At 42.6% G+C, this 14,161-nt stretch overlaps 1 protein-coding gene across 1 annotated transcript in view; it reads right to left on the bottom strand.

Moving 5' to 3' along the window:
* SORBS1 (sorbin and SH3 domain containing 1) overlaps window positions 1-14,161 on the bottom strand; it is a 220,370-nt gene that overhangs the window by 113,630 nt on the left and 92,579 nt on the right. The window lies entirely within an intron of this gene.

The following is a 14,161-nucleotide window of genomic DNA, read 5'->3' as shown; positions in this document are numbered from 1 at the left end:
TAGCTCCAGCTTTTCGGAACAACTGTAAGTTACTAGGCAAGAAGATGAATACCTGAAGGAAATATTCAAGTCCACCATGAGAAAGAGACAGGGTTACTATCTTCAGCTATCACCCACATCTACATGAATCAAAAAGCGTTTTTTAAATGACTGTGCAGTTACTGTAACCTCTGTCTGCTGAATTCAAACCTGGTTTTCCCAACCAGAACAGACAGGGTCATAGCCTGGAGCTGTGTCAGAATAAAACCTGGATTAGCTGCAGTTTTAATTTCTCAAACCAAAGCCTACAGAAGAACTCCAGTACCTAACAGTTGCTGGGCTGCTCTACACAACACAGGCTCCCTGTGGCCGTGGAAGTGCCCAGAGTAGCCATACCCCATTTTGGGGAAGCATGGGGTATTTGCTGCCATGCAAAACTCAGGTGAGGTGAATATTGCAAGGACAGGTGCAGGTGATGACTGGAGTAGAGTAAAACGGGAAAATGAGAGTGAATATCCTGCCCAGACATCAGCCACAATGCTTGTCTCGAGGTCCAAGCATCTGCACGCTCACAGAGACTGGAACTTTTAAAATGAAAGGAATTCTCCCATATTTATGCCAGCATAACCAAGAAAGACCTAACCCTAGGTCTCACTTAAAATGTTTTAACTGTGCTACTAATTATTGAGTCAAATCAAGTTTGAGTCTGGCCCTAAATGGTTCCAGATGCAGCAGAGAAATCTAGAACCAAACCCAAATTTTAAATTTCTAAGGCTTAATGTCAGCCTCAATTTTATGTTAAATTAAGACAATACTTTCAAATTAATTAAGTTATTAGGAAGGCTTAAAGTTGAGTCCATCTTACTCCAGTTTTAGTAAAAAAATCCTCAACTTGAATTTGCAGTTAGACACATGGTACCTCTTTTACTTTTGTTTCAGGACGTGCATTTGGGGAAATTTAACAGGCAAGAATGCCTAGCTGAGAATGGAATCAATCAGGAATGCAGTTACAACAGAAAGAATTTCAGCAGACCATAAAAAAGAAAGAGAAGAAAAAAGAAAACCCTGCTACAAGAATAGTCCAGCAAAATGCAACTGTAGTGTGTCTGGGCTGCTTCCCAGCACTCCAGAGGGAATTCTGCTATTTGCTGAGTTTAGTGAATGTAATCTAGTGCCGAAGGAAAACCAGGGGGGGGGGGGGCGCGGGGGGGAATGCCACTGCTTTCACCATTTTCTCAGTCCTGCTTCGTATGAGAAAGTATACAAAAGACAGAGAAATTATTGTATTACTTTGAAAGCGGACAGAAACTTGCAAAGCAGATGTTCTCAGCACACATAAAAGGGACTGATTAGACGTTGAATAAAACTAAACAGCCGAGGAGCGGGGAACAGTCACTCAGCAGACAGACAGAAATCAAGAAATAGGGGACTCAAAAAGTAGTTTGGAAACAACATCTGTAGCCGTAAGTAAGTCTCATGTTGTTACACAGGGAAAGGGAACCAGTGCCTTCCACTGTACATCATACACGACACCATTTGAGCTACTTTCCTCCAGCAATCTCAGTATGCAACTTTAGGGAATTAGTAAGTCATTCAGAAGAGATAGAAACAGTTAACAGGAAACGTAAAATGAAATAATTCAAACAGAATCTACTTCCAAAACCAACAAATACTCCACAAGTTATTTATAGCGGAAAATTTAGAAAAGATCAGAAAGGTTTTAAATCTTCTGAGGTTTTAAATACTTACTTCTTGCAGCCAAAATCACATCAGTTGAATATCCAGGAAAATTTTAAAAAGCTTGCATTAAGCAGCTTAACTAGCTGAGAACATGATGTAGCCTTTCCTTTGGACCGTCCAGCCATAGGCAGTCACTCATTCAACAGAAGCAGAGCGTGATACTGTAGTGCAGCCTGCTACGTCGGGATGCCAAGGAGGGGGAGGGAGGGGAAAACCCTTCCCCAAAGATTTTAGTTCAGCCCACTCATTAAAATACAGAGTGGAAACAGCTGCCATAGAAAGGAAGAGGATGTCCAAGCAGTTTTTGATTAAGTTTCTTAGGTGTAAAATGGTTCTGTTCTGGAATGTCAGTAAGAAAAACAAATTTTCTTCTGAATTTCATTCTTCCTCTGCCTTGCTATTAGAGAAACTGGCTCTAACTCAGCTCAGAAACAAGTATAGCGTAGTAGATAGTCAGCCCTCTGTTCTCAAAATCATTACATCTCACTAGGGGAAAACAGATCCCTAAAATATCCTCCCCCTTCTCCCTGCAAGGACTAGTACAACTACGCTTTAAAACGCTGCAGTCTTCCAGTACTGTAATACTCAATTCACCTCCAACGACTGCCCGCCAAGAAGCCCCAAGCAGACAACAAATCCTAGCTCACAGCCTGCAACGTCTAGAATTGCTGGCATACCTCTTACAGATGATCACCTCACAGGTAAAACTGGGTAAGGACAGAGGTGGGGGGCAGAACAAGGAAAGTTCCTCCACTTTTGACATGGACACACTGAATAAATGAGTATTTCTGAGCCTGAGGAAGAGCTGGCGAGGGGGGAGGAGAGAGCTCTATTAAACCCTGAAAGGCACCAAAAATGCTTATCGGGGAACAGCAGCTCATTCCTTCTGGTAACACAAGAACTAAGGGGCACCGGAAGAAATCTTTAGGCAGAAGTTTTAAAACAAACAAAAGGAAGTACTTTTTCACATCACACATCATTGGATTACAGAGCTCATTGCCCCAGGATCTTGTGGAGATCCACTGTGTGAGCAAGCTCATAAACTGAAAGAACAGTCCTAAGCTAAAACTCTTAGCTTAGGAAGTTATTAACCACTAGTTACTAGAAGGTGTGGATGCCCCAGGTGAAGCAGCAATTTGCATCTGCCCTCGACATTAACCCTTCCCCTAAGCCCATGACACAGACCGCTGCCAGAGCAGCAGGCTGTGTTAGAAGGATCTCTGAGCCACAGCTGTGCCCGTTCTTACCTCCCCCTTTACCTAATGTTCACAACAGTCCTTCACCAGAAGCTGGATTATTAGGTCCGTTTCACAGGTGGGGCAGCACAGCTCTTCGGAAATGCTGACTAGTAACCACAACTCCACAGTTAGGTACTACCCTGAAAAGTCATCCCCAAGTGCCTTTGTACCTCTGAAGGGCAGTGCCTGAGGTGGCCTGACTTCCAAACCCCTGCACCTGGGACTCTTCACTGCTCTCCAGCCTAGCAACTTCCATAAGCGAAGGTACTCACCAACAGGAATTTTCCCATTTCTCAACAATTTCAGCAGCTATTACTCCCATTTTCTGCTCTCTCTCCCTTTGACTACAGTTACAAAAACTAATGCATTCTGATAGTGAAATCCTATTGTAGCAAAGCTATTCTAAATACATACGTGCTTTTTGTATATTGTCAAATAGCACTTTTCAATGTCAGGCAAGCAGGCTATCGCTGGGTAATGGCTGTTCTTATAGCAGCAGCTACCAGATAGTTTGTGCAATCAAGGTTGTGGGGTGCTTTTTTCTAATAAGAGACACACTTTAAAAATACCCTTCTTGTGGCCAAGCATTTACCATGTGGTAAAAGACGTAACTGCCCACTGGCCCTGCTGGCTCAACAGCTGGTCTTAATTAATATCGAGAAACAAGATACTTCTATGCAAAATAAGCAAATTGACTTGAGATCTTTTTCAGATCAGGTCTGAGAAAAGCAGCCACAAACTCTGCTTCCCTTCTCTGGTCTTAATTTTAAACAGGGGCTTCATAGCTGTTTGTCCGTCTGTGTGTGTTTAATGTTTCCTGGAGGCCTGCAAAGGCATGCAAAATATTTTAGTTCAGGGCCTCTTTATGGTTGTAATAGGAAATAGATGTTGCCCTTCAAGAGATGGTCTCGTATGGAAACAGACATTATCTGACTGACAGCAGTCTTCAGTGTTTATTTCAAAGGGAAGGAAAGGACAGATAAATATTTACTGCTTTCCGTCCACAACGTAAATACAGATGCTGTCTATTTTAGTTTACTTCTTGTCTAAGTAATGCAGGTTAAGGACTGGTACTGTTCCCTTTGACAGAATTGTTCTTCACATTAAAAAGAAATTTCTGATGCCATCTTTGCCAGGTAGTTCTTTTAAGCTGCTGAAGACCCTCACCAAGAGAAAGCTGGTTTCTGAACCTGGGTTGGTCAAAGCTTTAGGTTTGCACAAGTCATGTGGTCACCAGGAACCAGCAAACCACAGGCTTTTGGTCTACCCGAGAAAATGCCTGTTTCCTGTGCAAGGCTGCACACCTACACTGAGATACCCTTTGGGGAAAATTTCAAGTGTTTCAGTGCTAACAGGTTGAAAAATGGTGAAGATATAAATGTAAACAAGGCTTCACTTCTTACTCCTATCCCCTCTCACTTCACCCAACCAGAAGAGTATGTGCCATCCCCTCCCCAGCAGGTCAGGGGGTGATGGAACAAGAACAGATGTTCTCTACCCTCCCACACAGGCCCTAATCAATAACCTTCACGCCCTGATCTTTGACGCATTCAGGGCAGTAATCTGGGATCCCCATGTCCTGACAGATCCATCCTTTCTCTCTTTCATTTTACCATGTACCTACTGCTAGAGAACCAGCAGAATTAAAAATAACTTTGGGACAATTTGCCTTTTCTAGATGCAGTCTTACCCTCCCTTCTTCGAGGCTTGACTAAAGCTGATGAGATCTCTCTTCCCCATTCCTTCTTTGCCTCTTTTAATTAAAAGTTGCATGGTAAATCAAGAGGAATCAAGAGGGGCTTAGAGGAAATCTCGTTATCTTCATTTAGTTGCAACTACACCTCTTAAGTCAGAAGACATTAAGGAAATCACTGATGGAGTAACTCATGTAGGTGCAACGTGGTGGGATGTTGGTTATCGAAACAACAGCCAAGGTGCAATCAGATACTCTGCTCAGCAGCTGAATAAGAGATCGATACGCTGGTGGGACATGTTCTGGGATGCGTCTGTGCCCACAGGCATTCCTCTTTGTACAGCAGCTCCACCAAAATCTCCTAAAATAAGCAGACTGGTGACAATAACTGCATAGGAAGTCCCTTAGGTGCTAAGAGACGGAGATGGAGGTTCAATAAATGAAGTTTTCCTCTGAACAAGTGCCTCCGCACAAAGCCTTCAAACACAAGTGTTTTTACAGATCAGGAAAGTCACTACAGTGTTTGAAGGTGCAACTGGATAGCCCCCAGCACACCCAGCTGACGAGAGTTACACCTGCATTTTGAGCTGAAACAGCATAACAATTTATTGCAGCAACTGTAATCCAACAAGATTTTCTGTGCAGTTCCTCAAAGTTTTCACCCTGTCTTATTTATTTATTTATTTATTAATATATCAGGTTTGGGAAAACAGTGAGTTTCTCCCAATTCTGTTTCCTCCTTACCCTCTTCTCCATTGAATGGAGCGAAGAAATGAAAAGGAAAGGAGAGCAAACACATTTAGGTTAGAGAAGGAGAAACACAAAGAATGGGAGAACAATTTTTCAAGGGAAGGAAGGGATTTCAAAGCTGAAAAGTGAAAAACTTTTCATCTTGTTCTGAAAACATAATGCAGTTAATTCTGCCATTAAAACTTAAGCTCTTTTGACACATTTTGTTTTACAATTTTCATCAGCAATTGTTTCTTTCTGGAAACATTCATAATCATTTCAAATTCAATATTGAGAGGGAGAGAGGAATTGCAATACAAATGGACTGGATGCCTAAATGTATCAAAACAACAACTTTTTTGGGATGGCCTGCAGTGTATTACTAGTGATGTTATTACATTTGGAAAAATTGCAGCAATCTTATTAATACCCAGATTATTAACTTTGGCTTTAAGACCATCATTTCTATAACATAATCAGGGGTTTATAGGATCTTTCCCAAATTCTGCCACACTTGACTCTTTCAGGCCATTTCTACAGTCTACCCTGAAAAACAGCTTTGCGTTTTCACAGAGATAAAGATCACTGAAAAGCTGCCAGTGGACAACATCTGTCCTGACTGCTATCTCATCTCAAACCCCTACAAGGTAACAGAGGGCTACTGCTCCTTTAACCAGCACCTGCGAGCAGATCAGAGCCTCAGAAATCGCACACAGCCCTCAACTGTAAGTGCAGTATTTTTGGACAAGCTTTCAGCTCCCACTTTCAGCCTAACACGTACTAACAAATTCTTTTTAAAAAATAAGCACTTTCTCAACAGAGACCAGCAAGTTGCCCATACACAGCATTTTTCATGACCATGGAAGATAAGGTTCATTTCTACTGAGGTGACCACAAACTGCCAGGCTTATGATGAAGTCCCATGGGATATTTTAATATCCAACCTGAGCACAGAAGGCTCAAATGTCTCAGGACCCATTTAAAAAAAAAAAAAAAAAAAAGCACACACTTTATGGAACCAAACCAAGATTGTCCTAACTCAGAAATCTGCAGGCTGAGGTGACATGATGAAGCATCAGAGGTGCTGAGCAGAACCTCGGCAGCCTCAATCTGTTCTTTGGAGAGTGAAGCCTCTCCCTCCCAGCTGACTCCCCCCACCCCCTGAAAGCACTCTGCTTCGGGAGCGGCTTTTCTCACCAGGGAAGAGAAACCTTCTTTTAATGTGGCTGATGGAAAGTTTTGTTGTTTTCCTTTCTCTGGCCCACCTAGGCTGGAAAAAAACATTAGTCCCAAGCAAAATGCAGTATAACAATTCTGCCCATCTGTGGACAGTTCTTTTCAGCTGGCAAGGAAGCAATCCCACAACTGCAATTTCTTGTGGCTTATTATGGGAATGGCGGTGTAGCACAACCACAGAAAGAGCTGTACTGGAATGGTTGGAGCACAGTTATTGCAGACCACTTCAAGATGCTTTCATACAAACAAAGGTTTTATAAAAACAGGGATTAGATCAATTCTAGGGCAATTTTGGTCTCTAAGTGTAGGAAGGACTTCCTATAAATGCCAAGAGTTATAGAGACAGCTGGATATACAGGATGAATTTTATTCCAACTTCTCTTTAACGTTACACCATGGGATATGGAAACTGAGCTGTGGATATAAGCAGTACAATCCCCAGGCATAACAAATGGATTTATTTCTGATCCAAAGTCTGCTATCAGTAACATGAATCCTGTTACTGCTTTCACTGGGCTTTGGATCAGCATCCCATGAGCAACGTGGGAAGTCCAAAGCACCCTGTTCTGGTCTAGGTCAGAGGCAGTGTACCACCCACAGACACTCCAAATTCCCACTTTCAGTCTACACTAGAGAGGTGTCTCAGCCACAGAGCTGCAGGCTGGATCCTCCCTCTGCCTCTTTCTCGGACTTACCACCAACTCTGGCTCCTTTTCTCTCCTGTTTTTCACTGCAGCCCTGGTGGTACCTTGCATGCAGCATAGCTGCTGCTTCTTCCCTCTTGCTGAAGCTTATTTCTGAAATGCCTCCTTGGAGCAGATGTTTCCCATGTGTCCCACCCTTTACTTTCTTCCCCACCCCCACTTGTTCCAATGCAAGTAATTATTTATCGCCTTGATCTTTCAGATGCAATCCTAAAATAGTGCAAGCATCCCTCAGTCAACCTGCCCAGCTTGGTTCTGGGGCAGGCAAACACCAGCAGTTTCTGCCTTTCCCCCATGATAATACATGGGGGGGGAGGAGAAAAAAAAAAAAAAAAAAGAAGCTTTAACCTTGGCACAGTCTTTGGTTCCCATTTCACCTTCAGACCATCAGCTTTGGCTTTAGCATTTTTTTGTTTTCTTCCAGGGACAACGTTTTATTTCTTGGAAATATTTTGTTAAGCAGGATTAATATCTGCATCATTTGCCACTTCCCCTTCTACCTCACCCCCATTTTCTAGCTGCCACTAAAGTCTTAAGTTTATAGATACTTCACAGGTCCCCTCCCCCTTCTCTGTGATATTTCCCTCTCTCCAGCTGTCTTCCCTTGGCACCCAGCGTCTGCAGCAGCAGTAGACTTTTTCACAAATTACCTTTGCTCTGCTTCATGTTTCCGTGAAAACTGGTTTCAATAACAGGCCAATTCAAGCCAGTTTCACAAACTTACGTTAACTGTAGATCAAACCTAAAAGAACACACTCCAGCTGGACTGGTACCGTCACCCCAATTTTAGGGTACTACAACTTCCACTCACTCGTACACAGAGACAGGTTTTGTGGGGAGAGGGGTGGCTGCAGTGATTCTATCCCCTCCTGTGCAATATTATGTTTCTCTGAGCCGGCTTACTCACTGCAGGCCAACTCCTGAACACTGCCATCAGTCTACGAAAGGAGCACGTAACCGCACTCCGTAGGCTGGTGCATCAGACTACTGGCAGCTGCCAATAGATCCTATCAGCAAAGGAACCCAAGCACCCAGAAATCTGAAACCAGGACCTGAAGTCACACAGATTTTGTCCAAACGAGGGTCAAAACCCTCGGAACAGAGGCTTACACACAGACAGTCCACGGAGTACTTGTCAGCAGGGATTTCGCACTTCAACATCTGACTCTGGTCTCAGCCCCGAGCCAGGAGTACCCTGCCACCGGGCTAATTCCCTGTGTCCCAAGCGGCCCTTGCCACACTGCGGAACCGCGCACAAACAGACTGGAGCTGCCAGAGCTGGCAGGCACAGGACAGACAGTGTGACCGGCCCCTCGCTTCGCTGGCAACTTGTTGGAGAACAAAAGCTGGTGACAGGACATCCCTTTTCTGACCATATTACTCCTGAATTTGCTGTCTCTGTGCAAGTGGCTCTCCAGCATGTGATTTCCCACATTCCACGAGTGGTCTCATAAAAATTCCTGAATTCAGCCAAACGTTTAGTAACTCCTCTGATTCTGTATATCAAAAATTGCTGTGGGTGTGAGGGAAAGCAAAGAGAAGTGTAATGGTCTGAGGACATTAAGTTTGCTGGGCAACAAAAAATTTTGCTTTCCAAATTCCACATGCAGATTTGTTGCAGGGACAAAATGGGTGCGTAGGCACTGAAAAGCCCTCGGCAAATACCTTCGTTTCACATCCAGCCTTACCCAGAGTCTCTCTCCAGGACCGGGGCTGAGTCACTTCACCTTCTGCTGTTTCATAAACAGGCAAAAGTTTACATCAATGCTACGCATACCAAGGTTGTATACCCAGGGTCTTTCACTATACCCAGATCTCAGATGAAACCTCAAGGCACCACAAAACAAAACTGGCAGAAACATCCATAATTTTGTCACGCTGCCATGAAATTATTTTTATGAACTACTAAGAACTTGCACTTGTTAAGTTTTAATAGGCGAGAAGCTTCCTAGCAGTATGGGTGAGATTGAATGCATTTGAATGATGAATCTGGCTGGGTCAAAACTGCTGTGGAGCCCGGCTGCTCCCAATACTGCCAAGAGACACCGAGAAGGAAAAGTAGCAACTGATGCCACTGCTTTCTCAACACCAACTCTCTCTCATGTACTCTTCCTCTTCAACAGTTTTGGTTTTCCAGACCAGTGAGGATGTGGATGACTTTTTTTTTAGTTGTAGGGCTATCTAGTCCCCTAGGCAGCTTTGCTCAGAGCCAGCCCCAGATAATAACACCACCATTTCTCTCTTCCTATACAGTCCACTAGACTTACAGATTTACTGAGATTGCATTTGGCTGGAAGCTCGTTAAGCAGTGCTTCCTGTAGTGCCCATATAGGACATATTCCAGGCAAGAGATAAAAACATCTGTACCACCCTTGCTTTTTCAATTCCTTGATACTGCTGAAAAAAAAAGGGGAAAACTGCAAGAAGCCTGAAGAATTCAGTATTAACCTAGAGAAAAGAAACTTAGTTCTAGAAGCACCAAATCAATAAAAGCAGTTTCCCAGCTGGAGCATAGAGAGGGGGAAAGAAAAAGAAAAAATAAAAGTGCGGTGCTCCAAAGACCAGTAGGTAATGAAGGAACACTTGCATTTTGATCAGGGCAGACCAAAGAAACTATACTTACTGCTTTTCAAGACAGACTTTCGCAGACTTCATTCCATTCTGCTGGTATGCAGAGAATGTTGGTAGAAAGCCACCCAAAGTGTCCCATCCTCAAAATCTGCAACATGCTTTCAGTCAGACCTGGATACTAAAGCCATATCGGCTTGAATGTTACAAAGCAGCAAGACAGAATTCTCCTACCCATTCCTGGCCACTTCATATTCAAGCTTATCTCATAGCTAACACCTTTTCCATTCTTTACTACCTCCTAAGCTTGTTATATAGCTTCAATTCCTATTTTCACTCTTTTTGCACCTTCTGATTTGTGAGTTCCTAGACCTGCAAATCCCCTTCTCCAGTCACCGTCTTCTCAGTAATCACTTTTCCTTCAAAATTTTTCACCCTTCTTCCTGTAAGCAGCTGTGCTGTATGTCATCACCTAGGCATGATTCAGACTGGATGCTCTACAATACAAAGAACAGGTCTTATTTATGTTTGTGAAACCTTGTATAACTTTATGCCACTGTATAAATCTTTAATAGGTACTAATGCATTTGCTGGAACAAGCTGTGTGCTAATATGCAGCACAACTGTTTGGATACAATCCTTGCTGACTGTCAGAAGCTTCTGGAATTAAAAAATATGCAGTTGTTTGGTGACACTGCAGTTTCAAAGCTGAAGGATGCAAGTTGAATGAAATGTCATAGCACTGGAAATGTCTCTATCTACTACATCCACGTCTGAATCAGGATGGAGTTTGGGAGCTCAGCACTATGGACGTGGGGCTGCGCTCAGCTACACCCACGGCGCCTTCTCTCCTTTATGTTATCTACCTCCAGACCCTCATGTTCACAAAAATTTAAACGACTATTTCAAATCTCAGCTTTATCTTTAATATTGGCTGAAGAGTCTAGTCCTGTCCATTTTTCACACCATTCTTGACATGACTTTTCTCTGGCTTTGAGTGTGTCATGCCCTGTGTGGAATTAACTGCGAAACAGAAACCCCGGTGGCAGATCGGATGCACAGTTTCAGGGACCAGACAGGAGCTGAGTGATTTCATCACTGACACCACACAAGCACTGAAGGCTCAAGCAAACAGGGGATGTATGATATCTTGGCCTCAGGGCCAATGAATAAAATATGCTCATGATAATGGAGAAAACCCAAGAGGGCAGCAGAAGTGTCAGGCCTTCATGTCATCCAGCCTCGCGGTAACGCTCGTGGAGACAAACCAACCACATTGCAAATTTCCATAACCTGTACAAACAGAAATCTTTGGGGTTTGTTCTCTCTGCATCAGGTTGCTCCTAATGGTGAAGCTGGTGATGAGTCTTATCCCATAATATCAACAATTTGCACACTGTTAACATGAAATTCAGGGATATGATGAATTGCTGTTGTGGCACGTTTGTAGGGCCTCTGAACAAGGAGCGGCGGACAGTGTTCATCCAGCCATCCACCTCCACAGCTGCATCCTAGGGTTAGGAGTTCTTTCCTATTAATTTTAATACAGTTTCACTAACAGCACTCTTGTTATTTTATCCTTGAAAGAGATTCGACTAAGAGATTAATTGAGAGGGTTTTCACATTTGTCAGTGTGCATTAGGAAAGAAAAGGAGCTATATCTGATGGAAGCAAGTCTAAAATTAAACAAGAGGCAACTCTATTAGGACAAATTCCCGTAACAGTGAAATCTATTGGACTTTATACCATTTCTTCAGTGGCATAAAAAATACTACACCACTTCAGTCATTTAAAAGTAGATTGGACCAAGCAGTACAAAAATATATTGCAGGGAATACAGCTATATCAGCACAGCAATAAAACAGATGAGCTAATAACTCTTTTCTCTCATTTTCAGGATTGTGCATGACAAGATTCCAGTAAAATTTATTTACCTGCAACCAACACAATTTTCAGAGTCCAGATTTGGAGCAAATTAACACCTCTCTGGGAGGAAAGGTGTGCACCATCTATCAAGTGAGCAGTATAACAGTTCTGAAGGCGGGGCAGGCAGGGACAAGGCAGCTCAGTGCAAGTGAGTTAGGGACAAAGACTTTCAGAAGGATCAGAACAGAAACACTTCAGATAATCTGCCCCCATACGACTGGAAGCTGAACGCTTTACAGAAATTTCCACTCAGTTGCAAGGGTTTAGCTCTTGAGAAAAACACCCAGCAAAACCTGGCTGCAGCTCTCTACCTATTGTAACAGTTGTCAGAAACACTTCTCTGAAGATATCATAATTTACATGAACTTCTCAGCTCATCAAATACCAGAGCTGACATGAGAGGATTTTCACATGAAATCTGTGTTCCACAAGGTCAAACTACTTAATGGAATCAAACTAAAATGGAGAGGGGACATTTAAACCGACTAAGTTAAAACCTCACTCCTTTTCTACCTGATCAGAGACCGGCAAAAAAAAACCAAACCACTTTTAAGCAGAAGAATGCAAACCTCCTGGTGAAGTCCTCATTGCATGAGCAATATTTTCAAATTAAAGTAACTGTTGTGTCACCAGCTGGACAAGTGGTACAATGCCTTTGTGCTTAATGCAAACTAATCTGAAGCAAAGAGAAGATGGAGATCCCTTTGTTGTTTTATTTTGTCTCTAAAGAACACAGCTTCAAGTATCCAAAGAAATAATCAAAAGAATAGTTAACTGAGCAACTCATCTCAATTCAGCGCTCACAGCTTGTAGGAACTCCAAACCTGTTGCTGAGAGTATGCCTCCCCCCACAGATGCACTGGTTTTTGTCAAGGAATACAGACCTAATTCACAAAAATAAATTTCTGTAGAAACCATAAAACTTCTTTCATAGCCATTTTGCTTTGTCTCTAGTTCCTTTAAAATGTAACAAGCTCTGACTCAGATATAATTAGAATAATTTGCATTCATTCTACTACTGAACAGATTTATGATACCTTGTATATTCACAGCAGAGTCACATCTTCAAAAGGTTTCGAGAATGAACTGCTAAGCCTTGGGGACTAAAAAGCCCTTTAAGATTGGGGTCAAACTAGGCATTTAGATTCAAAAATAATAAATAAATCCATTCGGAGACAAAGGCCTATTGTATACCACTCTTCCAGGAAAACCCATGGGTGGCTGAGAATTACTTGGGAAAACTTTGCGTAAATTAATTCTGAATCATTCTCAGTTCTTTCTTCCACACTGAAAAGAGGGGTCTATGGAGGGAGAAAAGCATTGTGAGTTCACACAGGGTCAGGGAATATCTGGCTTTGCAAATGCAGAGCTAGAAAATGCTCACGGTTCTTGGGACGCTGAAAGAGAGAACCAGCACCCTCCCTGCCCAGGGCTCGCTGAGAACCTGGGGCACCATCAGCTCCAGCGGCAAGGGCTGGGGGGTGGTACATTCAGAAGGTATGGCGGTGAGGACAAATCACAGCAGTCAAAGCTTATGTGGTGTGATAGTTCAAAGGAACCACTTCCCACCAACATCTGCTTGAAAGGAAGAAAAAACAAACAAACAAAAAGAATTCCACTGTTCCTTATCATACATTGCTTTCTCTGCTACCAGGCAGACACAGTCAAGCTGATGTGCAGAGTTCAATAGGAATTAGAATTTTACTTGGGAATTTTGCATTATTTTATAGATCTAGAAAATAATCATTAGGCTACATAGTTCTCTGCATTAGTTCAGAAAAACCACTGAAATCTCATGCTATGTTATGGGCTTTTACAGTAACATTTATAGAAAAACACTATTCTTTATTCTTAACTATGCAACCATGTGTTAACAATTATCACCACAAAAGCTATTGCAGTTCTTCCAAGTTATACAACAAACCAGACAGCAAGGACAGCTTTGAACAGTTGAACATCAGGTTCTTATTTATTATGTTATCCTATTTTTAGGTCAAAATTTTGCACATCTGCTGAAAGCACTTTCTCTACACCAGGCAATTCTCCTGGTAAAAGTGCTTCAGGTACTAAGCTGCTGAGGAGGAGCAGTACAACCCTGATTCAGTGCTTAATTACAAAACAAGACCTTCTTACAGAGAGCCAGGAAGACTCACAGCCTGGGCAAGGGAAGGACACAGCGCTTCCGTCATGCCACGTTATTTTCCCAGAATGATAACTGAGTTAGGGTGTAACCTTGGGGAATCATATTAATTAACAGTTTGACCATGATTTTGAAGTCATTGTAGACCTGCTACTAAATAGCTCTGTTCTTTTTCTGGAGCCTGTGAAACCAAGCATTTACCCATTAC

The sequence above is a fragment of the Falco peregrinus genome, chromosome 1, assembly GCF_023634155.1.
Source record: "Falco peregrinus isolate bFalPer1 chromosome 1, bFalPer1.pri, whole genome shotgun sequence".
In the NCBI taxonomy this organism is placed as follows: domain Eukaryota; kingdom Metazoa; phylum Chordata; class Aves; order Falconiformes; family Falconidae; genus Falco; species Falco peregrinus.
The sequence above is the reverse complement of the archived record's forward strand: the minus strand, read 5'-3'. Positions and strand labels throughout refer to the sequence as shown.